At 46.1% G+C, this 17,209-nt stretch overlaps 1 non-coding gene across 1 annotated transcript; it reads left to right on the forward strand.

Annotated features, from left to right (window-relative positions):
- Positions 1-8,007: 8,007 nt before the first annotated feature.
- Trnai-aau (transfer RNA isoleucine (anticodon AAU)) lies at positions 8,008-8,079 on the forward strand. Its single transcript has one exon. It is a non-coding gene; the product is annotated as a tRNA-Ile (tRNA).
- Positions 8,080-17,209: the final 9,130 nt, after the last annotated feature.

Genomic DNA, 17,209 nt, shown 5'->3' on the forward strand with positions numbered 1-17,209 from the left:
ACCGAGGTAGCCGGCTAGCTCAGTCGGTAGAGCGTCAGACTCTTAATCCCAGGGTCGTGGGTTCGAGCCAGACGCTGGGCGGAACGGAATTTTGTTCCGCTGCAGGTGTAAATTACCGTTTTTCTGATTAACGAGATTTAATGGAAATAGCAACTTTAAACTTTGCCTACGTCTCTGTCAGTCGCAAGGAAACTGTATTTGAAGGTGAAGGTGATTTTGTAGATATGTGTGAAAGACATGTTCTGAAATGCAAGTGTTGTTGTTTGGAGAGCACATCGGTTACGTGTCAGATGTGTAGCCAAGCAGTAATTTGTCGAAATAGCTGCAAATATTAGCCGGTAATATGAAGTGTTGTCAGCTAAAGTCTGATGATGCAGACGACCGTAAGGACGAAGTACCCAAGAGTACCGCTAGGCCGCGCCTCTTTAGCTCAGTGGTAGAGCACTGGTCTAATAAACCAGGGGTCGTAAGTTCCATCCTCACAGGAGAAAGATGAATTTTGGAAATCAGTTGCGCGTCGTGGCCGTATAGCAAACAGTACCTGTGATGACGAACAATTAGCGACAGGCGTTTTTTTAAGAATTACTCTCAGATGCGATTAAGGCGAATGGCGCAGATAAAGCATTTGCCAAAGCGGTACAGCATAAGGTGGGACGAGGCAGTCTGAATTACATTTTATAGATGTATTTCTCACATATCTCAGAGCCTCTCGCGATATTCGCCGTCGTCGCCGCCGCCGCCGCTTCTGCAGAAGTAGCAAATGGCAATCGTAGCAAATGCGGCGAGGGACGCCCTGCCTTCGATTCCGAATGCACAAAGTGTGTGGTCTTGTTTCTCAGTCTATATTTGGTCGGTCTCGTCAGAGGTTGAATGTAACGAATGGGTGGGAAAGAGCAAGGGGCAGCGGCTGTGTAGAACAAAAACACAAATCCTCAGGGGTGTGAGCGTTTCGAGATGAGTCGTATACATGTAAATGTTGGTCGTCAGTGACCGTGTGGCCTTATGGATAAGGCGTCGGACTTCGGATCTGAAGATTACAGGTTCGAATGCTGTCACGCTTGTATTTTTCCAGTTCTGAAAAAGAAACATAACGTTTTAATGTAGCAATTGAGCAGTACGAAACCGTCTGAATGTTGCTGTTGACCATTTTTTGCTTGGAGATGCTCTTGAGCTTGAAACACACACAACAAGACCGGTGTTAACTAGCGAAATGGTCGGCAGAGTGCCGACACAGCGAGTTCTGACTATCACTTGCACATCTAAAACAACGTCGGAAAGTAACTCGTTCGGCTTTTCAGTCACATAAAGTATGTGTGTTAATTTTGACGCCACTAGCTCTGCATGTTGTCATGCAATTTCTTTACCTCTCAGAAATGATTATGACATAAAAGTGAAGTACGTGACGAGTGTGACGTTAGGAAAACATTAGGCATCATGGAGAGATTCTATATGGGACCACCCAACCCAAACGAGTACTGTATGACGTGCTACCTGGCAGGTATTCACCGAGGTAGCCGGCTAGCTCAGTCGGTAGAGCGTCAGACTCTTAATCCCAGGGTCGTGGGTTCGAGCCAGACGCTGGGCGGAACGGAATTTTGTTCCGCTGCAGGTGTAAATTACCGTTTTTCTGATTAACGAGATTTAATGGAAATAGCAACTTTAAACTTTGCCTACGTCTCTGTCAGTCGCAAGGAAACTGTATTTGAAGGTGAAGGTGATTTTGTAGATATGTGTGAAAGACATGTTCTGAAATGCAAGTGTTGTTGTTTGGAGAGCACATCGGTTACGTGTCAGATGTGTAGCCAAGCAGTAATTTGTCGAAATAGCTGCAAATATTAGCCGGTAATATGAAGTGTTGTCAGCTAAAGTCTGATGATGCAGACGACCGTAAGGACGAAGTACCCAAGAGTACCGCTAGGCCGCGCCTCTTTAGCTCAGTGGTAGAGCACTGGTCTAATAAACCAGGGGTCGTAAGTTCCATCCTCACAGGAGAAAGATGAATTTTGGAAATCAGTTGCGCGTCGTGGCCGTATAGCAAACAGTACCTGTGATGACGAACAATTAGCGACAGGCGTTTTTTTAAGAATTACTCTCAGATGCGATTAAGGCGAATGGCGCAGATAAAGCATTTGCCAAAGCGGTACAGCATAAGGTGGGACGAGGCAGTCTGAATTACATTTTATAGATGTATTTCTCACATATCTCAGAGCCTCTCGCGATATTCGTCGTCGTCGTCGTCGCCGCCGCCGCCGCCGCTTCTGCAGAAGTAGCAAATGGCAATCGTAGCAAATGCAGCGAGGGACGCCCTGCCTTCGATTCCGAATGCACAAAGTGTGTGGTCTTGTTTCTCAGTCTATATTTGGTCGGTCTCGTCAGAGGTTGAATGTAACGAATGGGTGGGAAAGAGCAAGGGGCAGCGGCTGTGTAGAACAAAAACACAAATCCTCAGGGGTGTGAGCGTTTCGAGATGAGTCGTATACATGTAAATGTTGGTCGTCAGTGACCGTGTGGCCTAATAGATAAGGCGTCGGACTTTGGATCTGAAGATTACAGGTTCGAATGCTGTCACGCTTGTATTTTTCCAGTTCTGAAAAAGAAACATAACGTTTTAATGTAGCAATTGAGCAGTACGAAACCGTCTGAATGTTGCTGTTGACCATTTTTTGCTTGGAGATGCTCTTGAGCTTGAAACACACACAACAATACCGGTGTTAACTAGCGAAATGGTCGGCAGAGTGCCGACACAGCGAGTTCTGACTATCACTTGCACATCTAAAACTACGTCGGAAAGTAACTCGTTCGGCTTTTCAGTCACATAAAGTATGTGTGTTAATTTTGACGCCACTAGCTCTGCATGTTGTCATGCAATTTCTTTACCTCTCAGAAATGATTATGACATAAAAGTGAAGTACGTGACGAGTGTGACGTTAGGAAAACATTAGGCATCATGGAGAGATTCTGTATGGGACCACCCAACCCAAACGAGTACTGTGTGACGTGCTACCTGGCAGGTATTCACCGAGGTTGCCGGCTAGCTCAGTCGGTAGAACGTCAGACTCTTAATCCCAGGGTCGTGGGTTCGAGCCAGACGCTGGGCGGAACGGAATTTTGTTCCGCTGCAGGTGTAAATTAGCGTTTTTCTGATTAACGAGATTTAATGGAAATAGCAACTTTAAACTTTGCCTACGTCTCTGTCAGTCGCAAGGAAACTGTATTTGAAGGTGAAGGTGATTTTGTAGACATGTGTGAAAGACATGTTCTGAAATGCAAGTGTTGTTGTTTGGAGAGCACATCGGTTACGTGTCAGATGTGTAGCCAAGCAGTAATTTGTCGCCATAGCTGCAAATATTAGCCGGTAATATGAAGTGTTGTCAGCTAAAGTCTGATGATGCAGACGACCGTAAGGACGAAGTACCCAAGAGTACCGCTAGGCCGCGCCTCTTTAGCTCAGTGGTGGAGCACTGGTCTAATAAACCAGGAGTCGTAAGTTCCATCCTAACACGAGAAAGATGAATTTTGGAAATCAGTTGCGCGTCGTGGCCGTATAGCAAACAGTTCCTGTGATGACGAACAATTAGCGACAGGCGTTTTTTTAAGAATTACTCTCAGATGCGATTAAGGCGAATGGCGCAGATAAAGCATTTGCCAAAGCGGTACAGCATAAGGTGGGACGAGGCAGTCTGAATTACATTTTATAGATGTATTTCTCACATATCTCAGAGCCTCTCGCGATATTCGTCGTCGTCGCCGCCGCCGCCGCCGCCGCCGCCGCCGCCGCCGCCGCTTCTGCAGAAGTAGCAAATGGCAATCGTAGCAAATGCGGCGAGGGACGCCCTGCCTTCGATTCCGAATGCACAAAGTGTGTGGTCTTGTTTCTCAGTCTATATTTGGTCGGTCTCGTCAGAGGTTGAATGTAACGAATGGGTGGGAAAGAGCAAGGGGCAGCGGCTGTGTAGAACAAAAACACAAATCCTCAGGGGTGTGAGCGTTTCGAGATGAGTCGTATACATGTAAATGTTGGTCGTCAGTGACCGTGTGGCCTTATGGATAAGGCGTCGGACTTCGGATCTGAAGATTACAGGTTCGAATGCTGTCACGCTTGTATTTTTCCAGTTCTGAAAAAGAAACATAACGTTTTAATGTAGCAATTGAGCAGTACGAAACCGTCTGAATGTTGCTGTTGACCATTTTTTGCTTGGAGATGCTCTTGAGCTTGAAACACACACAACAAGACCGGTGTTAACTAGCGAAATGGTCGGCAGAGTGCCGACACAGCGAGTTCTGACTATCACTTGCACATCTAAAACAACGTCGGAAAGTAACTCGTTCGGCTTTTCAGTCACATAAAGTATGTGTGTTAATTTTGACGCCACTAGCTCTGCATGTTGTCATGCAATTTCTTTACCTCTCAGAAATGATTATGACATAAAAGTGAAGTACGTGACGAGTGTGACGTTAGGAAAACATTAGGCATCATGGAGAGATTCTATATGGGACCACCCAACCCAAACGAGTACTGTATGACGTGCTACCTGGCAGGTATTCACCGAGGTAGCCGGCTAGCTCAGTCGGTAGAGCGTCAGACTCTTAATCCCAGGGTCGTGGGTTCGAGCCAGACGCTGGGCGGAACGGAATTTTGTTCCGCTGCAGGTGTAAATTACCGTTTTTCTGATTAACGAGATTTAATGGAAATAGCAACTTTAAACTTTGCCTACGTCTCTGTCAGTCGCAAGGAAACTGTATTTGAAGGTGAAGGTGATTTTGTAGATATGTGTGAAAGACATGTTCTGAAATGCAAGTGTTGTTGTTTGGAGAGCACATCGGTTACGTGTCAGATGTGTAGCCAAGCAGTAATTTGTCGAAATAGCTGCAAATATTAGCCGGTAATATGAAGTGTTGTCAGCTAAAGTCTGATGATGCAGACGACCGTAAGGACGAATTACCCAAGAGTACCGCTAGGCCGCGCCTCTTTAGCTCAGTGGTAGAGCACTGGTCTAATAAACCAGGGGTCGTAAGTTCCATCCTCACAGGAGAAAGATGAATTTTGGAAATCAGTTGCGCGTCGTGGCCGTATAGCAAACAGTACCTGTGATGACGAACAATTAGCGACAGGCGTTTTTTTAAGAATTACTCTCAGATGCGATTAAGGCGAATGGCGCAGATAAAGCATTTGCCAAAGCGGTACAGCATAAGGTGGGACGAGGCAGTCTGAATTACATTTTATAGATGTATTTCTCACATATCTCAGAGCCTCTCGCGATATTCGTCGTCGTCGTCGTCGCCGCCGCCGCCGCCGCTTCTGCAGAAGTAGCAAATGGCAATCGTAGCAAATGCGGCGAGGGACGCCCTGCCTTCGATTCCGAATGCACAAAGTGTGTGGTCTTGTTTCTCAGTCTATATTTGGTCGGTCTCGTCAGAGGTTGAATGTAACGAATGGGTGGGAAAGAGCAAGGGGCAGCGGCTGTGTAGAACAAAAACACAAATCCTCAGGGGTGTGAGCGTTTCGAGATGAGTCGTATACATGTAAATGTTGGTCGTCAGTGACCGTGTGGCCTTATGGATAAGGCGTCGGACTTCGGATCTGAAGATTACAGGTTCGAATGCTGTCACGCTTGTATTTTTCCAGTTCTGAAAAAGAAACATAACGTTTTAATGTAGCAATTGAGCAGTACGAAACCGTCTGAATGTTGCTGTTGACCATTTTTTGCTTGGAGATGCTCTTGAGCTTGAAACACACACAACAAGACCGGTGTTAACTAGCGAAATGGTCGGCAGAGTGCCGACACAGCGAGTTCTGACTATCACTTGCACATCTAAAACAACGTCGGAAAGTAACTCGTTCGGCTTTTCAGTCACATAAAGTATGTGTGTTAATTTTGACGCCACTAGCTCTGCATGTTGTCATGCAATTTCTTTACCTCTCAGAAATGATTATGACATAAAAGTGAAGTACGTGACGAGTGTGACGTTAGGAAAACATTAGGCATCATGGAGAGATTCTATATGGGACCACCCAACCCAAACGAGTACTGTATGACGTGCTACCTGGCAGGTATTCACCGAGGTAGCCGGCTAGCTCAGTCGGTAGAGCGTCAGACTCTTAATCCCAGGGTCGTGGGTTCGAGCCAGACGCTGGGCGGAACGGAATTTTGTTCCGCTGCAGGTGTAAATTACCGTTTTTCTGATTAACGAGATTTAATGGAAATAGCAACTTTAAACTTTGCCTACGTCTCTGTCAGTCGCAAGGAAACTGTATTTGAAGGTGAAGGTGATTTTGTAGATATGTGTGAAAGACATGTTCTGAAATGCAAGTGTTGTTGTTTGGAGAGCACATCGGTTACGTGTCAGATGTGTAGCCAAGCAGTAATTTGTCGAAATAGCTGCAAATATTAGCCGGTAATATGAAGTGTTGTCAGCTAAAGTCTGATGATGCAGACGACCGTAAGGACGAATTACCCAAGAGTACCGCTAGGCCGCGCCTCTTTAGCTCAGTGGTAGAGCACTGGTCTAATAAACCAGGGGTCGTAAGTCCATCCTCACAGGAGAAAGATGAATTTTGGAAATCAGTTGCGCGTCGTGGCCGTATAGCAAACAGTACCTGTGATGACGAACAATTAGCGACAGGCGTTTTTTTAAGAATTACTCTCAGTTGCGATTAAGGCGAATGGCGCAGATAAAGCATTTGCCAAAGCGGTACAGCATAAGGTGGGACGAGGCAGTCTGAATTACATTTTATAGATGTATTTCTCACATATCTCAGAGCCTCTCGCGATATTCGTCGTCGTCGTCGTCGTCGCCGTCGCCGCCGCCGCCGCCGCCGCCGCCGCTTCTGCAGAAGTAGCAAATGGCAATCGTAGCAAATGCGGCGAGGGACGCCCTGCCTTCGATTCCGAATGCACAAAGTGCGTGGCCTTGTTTCTCAGTCTGTATTTGGTCGGTCTCGTCAGAGGTTGAATGTAACGAATGGGTGGGAAAGAGCAAGGGGCAGCGGCTGTGTAGAACGAAAACACAAATCCTCAGGGGTGTGAGCGTTTCGAGATGAGTCGTATACATGTACATGTTGGTCGTCAGTGACCGTGTGGCCTAATGGATAAGGCGTCGGACTTCGGATCTGAAGATTACAGGTTCGAATGCTGTCACGCTTGTATTTTTCAGGTTCTGAAAAAGAAACATAACGTTTTAATGTAGCAATTGAGCAGTACGAAACCGTCTGAATGTTGCTGTTGACCATTTTTTGCTTGGAGATGCTCTTGAGCTTGAAACACACACAACAAGACCGGTGTTAACTAGCGAAATGGTCGGCAGAGTGCCGACACAGCGAGTTCTGACTATCACTTGCACATCTAAAACAACGTCGGAAAGTAACTCGTTCGGCTTTTCAGTCACATAAAGTATGTGTGTTAATTTTGACGCCACTAGCTCTGCATGTTGTCATGCAATTTCTTTACCTCTCAGAAATCATTATGACATAAAAGTGAAGTACGTGACGAGTGTGACATTAGGAAAACATTAGGCATCATGGAGAGATTCTATATGGGACCACCGAACCCAAACGAGTACTGTATGACGTGCTACCCGGCAGGTATTCACCGAGGTAGCCGGCTAGCTCAGTCGGTAGAGCGTCAGGCTCTTAATCCCAGGGTCGTGGGTTCGAGCCAGACGCTGGGCGGAACGGAATTTTGTTCCGCTGCAGGTGTAAATTAGCGTTTTTCTGATTAACGAGATTTAATGGAAATAGCAACTTTAAACTTTGCCTACGTCTCTGTCAGTCGCAAGGAAACTGTATTTGAAGGTGAAGGTGATTTTGTAGATATGTGTGAAAGACATGTTCTGAAATGCAAGTGTTGTTGTTTGGAGAGCACATCGGTTACGTGTCAGATGTGTAGCCAAGCAGTAATTTGTCGAAATAGCTGCAAATATTAGCCGGTAATATGAAGTGTTGTCAGCTAAAGTCTGATGATGCAGACGACCGTAAGGACGAAGTACCCAAGAGTACCGCTAGGCCGCGCCTCTTTAGCTCAGTGGTAGAGCACTGGTCTAATAAACCAGAGGTCGTAAGTTCCATCCTCACAGGAGAAAGATGAATTTTGGAAATCAGTTGCGCGTCGTGGCCGTATAGCAAACAGTACCTGTGATGACGAACAATTAGCGACAGGCGTTTTTTTAAGAATTACTCTCAGATGCGATTAAGGCGAATGGCGCAGATAAAGCATTAGCCAAAGCGGTACAGCATAAGGTGGGACGAGACAGTCTGAATTACATTTTATAGATGTATTTCTCACATATCTCAGAGCCTCTCGCGATATTCGTCGTCGTCGTCTTCGTCGTCGTCGTCGTCGCCGCCGCCGCTTCTGCAGAAGTAGCAAATGGCAATCGTAGCAAATGCGGCGAGGGACGCCCTGCCTTCGATTCCGAATGCACAAAGTGTGTGGTCTTGTTTCTCAGTCTATATTTGGTCGGTCTCGTCAGAGGTTGAATGTAACGAATGGGTGGGAAAGAGCAAGGGGCAGCGGCTGTGTAGAACGAAAACACAAATCCTCAGGGGTGTGAGCGTTTCGAGATGAGTCGTATACATGTAAATGTTGGTCGTCAGTGACCGTGTGGCCTAATGGATAAGGCGTCGGACTTCGGATCTGAAGATTACAGGTTCGAATGCTGTCACGCTTGTATTTTTCCAGTTCTGAAAAAGAAACATAACGTTTTAATGTAGCAATTGAGCAGTACGAAACCGTCTGAATGTTGCTGTTGACCATTTTTTGCTTGGAGATGCTCTTGAGCTTGAAACACACACAACAAGACCGGTGTTAACTAGCGAAATGGTCGGCAGAGTGCCGACACAGCGAGTTCTGACTATCACTTGCACATCTAAAACAACGTCGGAAAGTAACTCGTTCGGCTTTTCAGTCACATAAAGTATGTGTGTTAATTTTGACGCCACTAGCTCTGCATGTTGTCATGCAATTTCTTTACCTCTCAGAAATGATTATGACATAAAAGTGAAGTACGTGACGAGTGTGACGTTAGGAAAACATTAGGCATCATGGAGAGATTCTGTATGGGACCACCCAACCCAAACGAGTACTGTGTGACGTGCTACCCGGCAGGTATTCACCGAGGTAGCCGGCTAGCTCAGTCGGTAGAGCGTCAGACTCTTAATCCGAGGGTCGTGGGTTCGAGCCAGACGCTGGGCGGAACGGAATTTTGTTCCGCTGCAGGTGTAAATTACCGTTTTTCTGATTAACGAGATTTAATGGAAATAGCAACTTTAAACTTTGCCTACGTCTCTGTCAGTCGCAAGGAAACTGTATTTGAAGGTGAAGGTGATTTTGTAGACATGTGTGAAAGACATGTTCTGAAATGCAAGTGTTGTTGTTTGGAGAGCACATCGGTTACGTGTCAGATGTGTAGCCAAGCAGTAATTTGTCGAAATAGCTGCAAATATTAGCCGGTAATATGAAGTGTTGTCAGCTAAATTCTGATGATGCAGACGACCGTAAGGACGAAGTACCCAAGAGTACCGCTAGGCCGCGCCTCTTTAGCTCAGTGGTGGAGCACTGGTCTAATAAACCAGGAGTTGTAAGTTCCATCCTAACACGAGAAAGATGAATTTTGGAAATCAGTTGCGCGTCGTGGCCGTATAGCAAACAGTACCTGTGATGACGAACAATTAGCGACAGGCGTTTTTTTAAGAATTACTCTCAGATGCGATTAAGGCGAATGGCGCAGATAAAGCTTTTGCCAAAGCGGTACAGCATAAGGTGGGACGAGGAAGTCTGAACTACATTTTATAGATGTATTTCTCACATATCTCAGAGCCTCTCGCGATATTCGTCGTCGTCGTCGTCGTCGCCGTCGCCGCCGCCGCCGCCGCCGCTTCTGCAGAAGTAGCAAATGGCAATCGTAGCAAATGCGGCGAGGGACGCCCTGCCTTCGATTCCGAATGCACAAAGTGCGTGGTCTTGTTTCTCAGTCTATATTTGGTCGGTCTCGTCAGAGGTTGAATGTAACGAATGGGTGGGAAAGAGCAAGGGGCAGCGGCTGTGTAGAACGAAAACACAAATCCTCAGGGGTGTGAGCGTTTCGAGATGAGTTGTATACATGTACGTGTTGGTCGTCAGTGACCGTGTGGCCTAATGGATAAGGCGTCGGACTTCGGATCTGAAGATTACAGGTTCGAATGCTGTCACGCTTGTATTTTTCCAGTTCTGAAAAAGAAACATAACGTTTTAATGTAGCAATTGAGCAGTACGAAACCGTCTGAATGTTGCTGTTGACCATTTTTTGCTTGTAGATGCTCTTGAGCTTGAAACACACACAACAAGACCGGTGTTAACTAGCGAAATGGTCGGCAGAGTGCCGACACAGCGAGTTCTGACTATCACTTGCACATCTAAAACAACGTCGGAAAGTAACTCGTTCGGCTTTTCAGTCACATAAAGTATGTGTGTTAATTTTGACGCCACTAGCTCTGCATGTTGTCATGCAATTTCTTTACCTCTCAGAAATGATTATGACATAAAAGTGAAGTACGTGACGAGTGTGACGTTAGGAAAACATTAGGCATCATGGAGAGATTCTATATGGGACCACCCAACCCAAACGAGTACTGTATGACGTGCTACCCGGCAGGTATTCACCGAGGTAGCCGGCTAGCTCAGTCGGTAGAGCGTCAGACTCTTAATCCCAGGGTCGTGGGTTCGAGCCAGACGCTGGGCGGAACGGAATTTTGTTCCGCTGCAGGTGTAAATTACCGTTTTTCTGATTAACGAGATTTAATGGAAATAGCAACTTTAAACTTTGCCTACGTCTCTGTCAGTCGCAAGGAAACTGTATTTGAAGGTGAAGGTGATTTTGTAGATATGTGTGAAAGACATGTTCTGAAATGCAAGTGTTGTTGTTTGGAGAGCACATCGGTTACGTGTCAGATGTGTAGCCAAGCAGTAATTTGTCGAAATAGCTGCAAATATTAGCCGGTAATATGAAGTGTTGTCAGCTAAAGTCTGATGATGCAGACGACCGTAAGGACGAAGTACCCAAGAGTACCGCTAGGCCGCGCCTCTTTAGCTCAGTGGTGGAGCACTGGTCTAATAAACCAGGAGTCGTAAGTTCCATCCTAACACGAGAAAGATGAATTTTGGAAATCAGTTGCGCGTCGTGGCCGTATAGCAAACAGTACCTGTGATGACGAACAATTAGCGACAGGCGTTTTTTTAAGAATTACTCTCAGATGCGATTAAGGCGAATGGCGCAGATAAAGCATTTGCCAAAGCGGTACAGCATAAGGTGGGACGAGGAAGTCTGAACTACATTTTATAGATGTATTTCTCACATATCTCAGAGCCTCTCGCGATATTCGTCGTCGTCGTCGTCGTCGCCGTCGCCGCCGCCGCCGCTTCTGCAGAAGTAGCAAATGGCAATCGTAGCAAATGCGGCGAGGGACGCCCTGCCTTCGATTCCGAATGCACAAAGTGTGTGGTCTTGTTTCTCAGTCTATATTTGGTCGGTCTCGTCAGAGGTTGAATGTAACGAATGGGTGGGAAAGAGCAAGGGGCAGCGGCTGTGTAGGACGAAAACACAAATCCTCAGGGGTGTGAGCGTTTCGAGATGAGTCGTATACATGTAAATGTTGGTCGTCAGTGACCGTGTGGCCTAATGGATAAGGCGTCGGACTTCGGATCTGAAGATTACAGGTTCGAATGCTGTCACGCTTGTATTTTTCCAGTTCTGAAAAAGAAACATAACGTTTTAATGTAGCAATTGAGCAGTACGAAACCGTCTGAATGTTGCTGTTGACCATTTTTTGCTTGGAGATGCTCTTGAGCTTGAAACACACACAACAAGACCGGTGTTAACTAGCGAAATGGTCGGCAGAGTGCCGACACAGCGAGTTCTGACTATCACTTGCACATCTAAAACAACGTCGGAAAGTAACTCGTTCGGCTTTTCAGTCACATAAAGTATGTGTGTTAATTTTGACGCCACTAGCTCTGCATGTTGTCATGCAATTTCTTTACCTCTCAGAAATCATTATGACATAAAAGTGAAGTACGTGACGAGTGTGACGTTAGGAAAACATTAAGCATCATGGAGAGATTCTATATGGGACCACCCAACCCAAACGAGTACTGTATGACGTGCTACCTGGCAGGTATTCACCGAGGTAGCCGGCTAGCTCAGTCGGTAGAGCGTCAGAGTCTTAATCCCAGGGTCGTGGGTTCGAGCCAGACGCTGGGCGGAACAGAATTTTGTTCCGCTGCAGGTGTAAATTACCGTTTTTCTGATTAACGAGATTTAATGGAAATAGCAACTTTAAACTTTGCCTACGTCTCTGTCAGTCGCAAGGAAACTGTATTTGAAGGTGAAGGTGATTTTGTAGATATGTGTGAAAGACATGTTCTGAAATGCAAGTGTTGTTGTTTGGAGAGCACATTGGTTACGTGTCACATGTGTAGCCAAGCAGTAATTTGTCGAAATAGCTGCAAATATTAGCCGGTAATATGAAGTGTTGTCAGCTAAAGTCTGATGATGCAGACGACCGTAAGGACGAAGTACCCAAGAGTACCGCTAGGCCGCGCCTCTTTAGCTCAGTGGTAGAGCACTGGTCTAATAAACCAGGGGTCGTAAGTTCCATCCTCACAGGAGAAAGATGAATTTTGGAAATCAGTTGCGCGTCGTGGCCGTATAGCAAACAGTACCTGTGATGACGAACAATTAGCGACAGGCGTTTTTTTAAGAATTACTCTCAGATGCGATTAAGGCGAATGGCGCAGATAAAGCATTTGCCAAAGCGGTACAGCATAAGGTGGGACGAGGCAGTCTGAATTACATTTTATAGATGTATTTCTCACATATCTCAGAGCCTCTCGCGATATTCGTCGTCGTCGTCGTCGTCGCCGTCGCCGCCGCCGCCGCCGCCGCTTCTGCAGAAGTAGCAAATGGCAATCGTAGCAAATGCGGCGAGGGACGCCCTGCCTTCGATTCCGAATGCACAAAGTGCGTGGTCTTGTTTCTCAGTCTATATTTGGTCGGTCTCGTCAGAGGTTGAATGTAACGAATGGGTGGGGAAGAGCAAGGGGCAGCGGCTGTGTAGAACGAAAACACAAATCCTCAGGGGTGTGAGCGTTTCGAGATGAGTCGTATACATGTACATGTTGGTCGTCAGTGACCATGTGGCCTAATGGATAAGGCGTCGGACTTCGGATCTGAAGATTACAGGTTCGAATGCTGTCACGCTTGTATTTTTCCAGTTCTGAAAAAGAAACATAACGTTTTAATGTAGCAATTGAGCAGTACGAAACCGTCTGAATGTTGCTGTTGACCATTTTTTGCTTGGAGATGCTCTTGAGCTTGAAACACACACAACAAGACCGGTGTTAACTAGCGAAATGGTCGGCAGAGTGCCGACACAGCGAGTTCTGACTATCACTTGCACATCTAAAACAACGTCGGAAAGTAACTCGTTCGGCTTTTCAGTCACATAAAGTATGTGTGTTAATTTTGACGCCACTAGCTCTGCATGTTGTCATGCAATTTCTTTACCTCTCAGAAATCATTATGACATAAAAGTGAAGTACGTGACGAGTGTGACGTTAGGAAAACATTAGGCATCATGGAGAGATTCTATATGGGACCACCCAACCCAAACGAGTACTGTATGACGTGCTACCCGGCAGGTATTCACCGAGGTAGCCGGCTAGCTCAGTCGGTAGAGCGTCAGACTCTTAATCCCAGGGTCGTGGGTTCGAGCCAGACGCTGGGCGGAACGGAATTTTGTTCCGCTGCAGGTGTAAATTACCGTTTTTCTGATTAACGAGATTTAATGGAAATAGCAACTTTAAACTTTGCCTACGTCTCTGTCAGTCGCAAGGAAACTGTATTTGAAGGTGAAGGTGATTAAGTAGACATGTGTGAAAGACATGTTCTGAAATGCAAGTGTTGTTGTTTGGAGAGCACATCGGTTACGTGTCAGATGTGTAGCCAAGCAGTAATTTGTCGAAATAGCTGCAAATATTAGCCGGTAATATGAAGTGTTGTCAGCTAAAGTCTGATGATGCAGACGACCGTAAGGACGAAGTACCCAAGAGTACCGCTAGGCCGCGCCTCTTTAGCTCAGTGGTAGAGCACTGGTCTAATAAACCAAAGGTCGTAAGTTCCATCCTCATAGGAGAAAGATGAATTTTGGAAATCAGTTGCGCGTCGTGGCCGTATAGCAAACAGTACCTGTGATGACGAACAATTAGCGACAGGCGTTTTTTTAAGAATTACTCTCAGATGCGATTAAGGCGAATGGCGCAGATAAAGCATTTGCCAAAGCGGTACAGCATAAGGTGGGACGAGACAGTCTGAATTACATTTTATAGATGTATTTCTCACATATCTCAGAGCCTCTCGCGATATTCGTCGTCGTCGTCGTCGTCGTCGCCGCTTCTGCAGAAGTAGCAAATGGCAATCGTAGCAAATGCGGCGAGGGACGCCCTGCCTTCGATTCCGAATGCACAAAGTGTGTGGTCTTGTTTCTCAGTCTATATTTGGTCGGTCTCGTCAGAGGTTGAATGTAACGAATGGGTGGGAAAGAGCAAGGGGCAGCGGCTGTGTAGAACGAAAACACAAATCCTCAGGGGTGTGAGCGTTTCGAGATGAGTCGTATACATGTAAATGTTGGTCGTCAGTGACCGTCTGGCCTAATGGATAAGGCGTCGGACTTCGGATCTGAAGATTACAGGTTCGAATGCTGTCACGCTTGTATTTTTCCAGTTCTGAAAAAGAAACATAACGTTTTAATGTAGCAATTGAGCAGTACGAAACCGTCTGAATGTTGCTGTTGACCATTTTTTGCTTGGAGATGCTCTTGAGCTTGAAACACACACAACAAGACCGGTGTTAACTAGCGAAAAGGTCGGCAGAGTGCCGACACAGCGAGTTCTGACTATCACTTGCACATCTAAAACAACGTCGGAAAGTAACTCGTTCGGCTTTTCAGTCACATAAAGTATGTGTGTTAATTTTGACGCCACTAGCTCTGCATGTTGTCATGCAACTTCTTTACCTCTCAGAAATCATTATGACATAAAAGTGAAGTACGTGACGAGTGTGACGTTAGGAAAACATTAGGCATCATGGAGAGATTCTATATGGGACCACCCAACCCAAACGAGTACTGTATGACGTGCTACCTGGCAGGTATTCACCGACGTAGCCGGCTAGCTCAGTCGGTAGAGCGTCAGAGTCTTAATCCCAGGGTCGTGGGTTCGAGCCAGACGCTGGGCGGAACAGAATTTTGTTCCGCTGCAGGTGTAAATTACCGTTTTTCTGATTAACGAGATTTAATGGAAATAGCAACTTTAAACTTTGCCTACGTCTCTGTCAGTCGCAAGGAAACTGTATTTGAAGGTGAAGGTGATTTTGTAGATATGTGTGAAAGACATGTTCTGAAATGCAAGTGTTGTTGTTTGGAGAGCACATTGGTTACGTGTCAGATGTGTAGCCAAGCAGTAATTTGTCGAAATAGCTGCAAATATTAGCCGGTAATATGAAGTGTTGTCAGCTAAAGTCTGATGATGCAGACGACCGTAAGGACGAAGTACCCAAGAGTACCGCTAGGCCGCGCCTCTTTAGCTCAGTGGTAGAGCACTGGTCTAATAAACCAGGGGTCGTAAGTTCCATCCTCACAGGAGAAAGATGAATTTTGGAAATCAGTTGCGCGTCGTGGCCGTATAGCAAACAGTACCTGTGATGACGAACAATTAGCGACAGGCGTTTTTTTAAGAATTACTCTCAGATGCGATTAAGGCGAATGGCGCAGATAAAGCATTTGCCAAAGCGGTACAGCATTAGGTGGGACGAGGCAGTCTGAATTACATTTTATAGATGTATTTCTCACATATCTCAGAGCCTCTCGCGATATTCGTCGTCGTCGTCGTCGTCGCCGTCGCCGCCGCCGCCGCCGCCGCTTCTGCAGAAGTAGCAAATGGCAATCGTAGCAAATGCGGCGAGGGACGCCCTGCCTTCGATTCCGAATGCACAAAGTGCGTGGTCTTGTTTCTCAGTCTATATTTGGTCGGTCTCGTCAGAGGTTGAATGTAACGAATATGTGGGGAAGAGCAAGGGGCAGCGGCTGTGTAGAACGAAAACACAAATCCTCAGGGGTGTGAGCGTTTCGAGATGAGTCGTATACATGTACATGTTGGTCGTCAGTGACCATGTGGCCTAATGGATAAGGCGTCGGACTTCGGATCTGAAGATTACAGGTCCGAATGCTTTCACGCTTGTATTTTTCCAGTTCTGAAAAAGAAACATAACGTTTTAATGTAGCAATTGAGCAGTACGAAACCGTCTGAATGTTGCTGTTGACCATTTTTTGCTTGGAGATGCTCTTGAGCTTGAAACACACACAACAAGACCGGTGTTAACTAGCGAAATGGTCGGCAGAGTGCCGACACAGCGAGTTCTGACTATCACTTGCACATCTAAAACAACGTCGGAAAGTAACTCGTTCGGCTTTTCAGTCACATAAAGTATGTGTGTTAATTTTGACGTCACTAGCTCTGCATGTTGTCATGCAATTTCTTTACCTCTCAGAAATCATTATGACATAAAAGTGAAGTACGTGACGAGTGTGACGATAGGAAAACATTAGGCATCATGGAGAGATTCTATATGGGACCACCCAACCCAAACGAGTACTGTATGACGTGCTACCCGGCAGGTATTCACCGAGGTAGCCGGCTAGCTCAGTCGGTAGAGCGTCAGACTCTTAATCCCAGGGTCGTGGGTTCGAGCCAGACGCTGGGCGGAACGGAATTTTGTTCCGCTGCAGGTGTAAATTACCGTTTTTCTGATTAACGAGATTTAATGGAAATAGCAACTTTAAACTTTGCCTACGTCTCTGTCAGTCGCAAGGAAACTGTATTTGAAGGTGAAGGTGATTAAGTAGACATGTGTGAAAGACATGTTCTGAAATGCAAGTGTTGTTGTTTGGAGAGCACATCGGTTACGTGTCAGATGTGTAGCCAAGCAGTAATTTGTCGAAATAGCTGCAAATATTAGCCGGTAATATGAAGTGTTGTCAGCTAAAGTCTGATGATGCAGACGACCGTAAGGACGAAGTACCCAAGAGTACCGCAAGGCCGCGCCTCTTTAGCTCAGTGGTAGAGCACTGGTCTAATAAACCAGAGGTCGTAAGTTCCATCCTCATAGGAGAAAGATGAAT

This window comes from Schistocerca gregaria, chromosome 6, assembly GCF_023897955.1.
Source record: "Schistocerca gregaria isolate iqSchGreg1 chromosome 6, iqSchGreg1.2, whole genome shotgun sequence".
Lineage (NCBI taxonomy): Eukaryota > Metazoa > Arthropoda > Insecta > Orthoptera > Acrididae > Schistocerca > Schistocerca gregaria.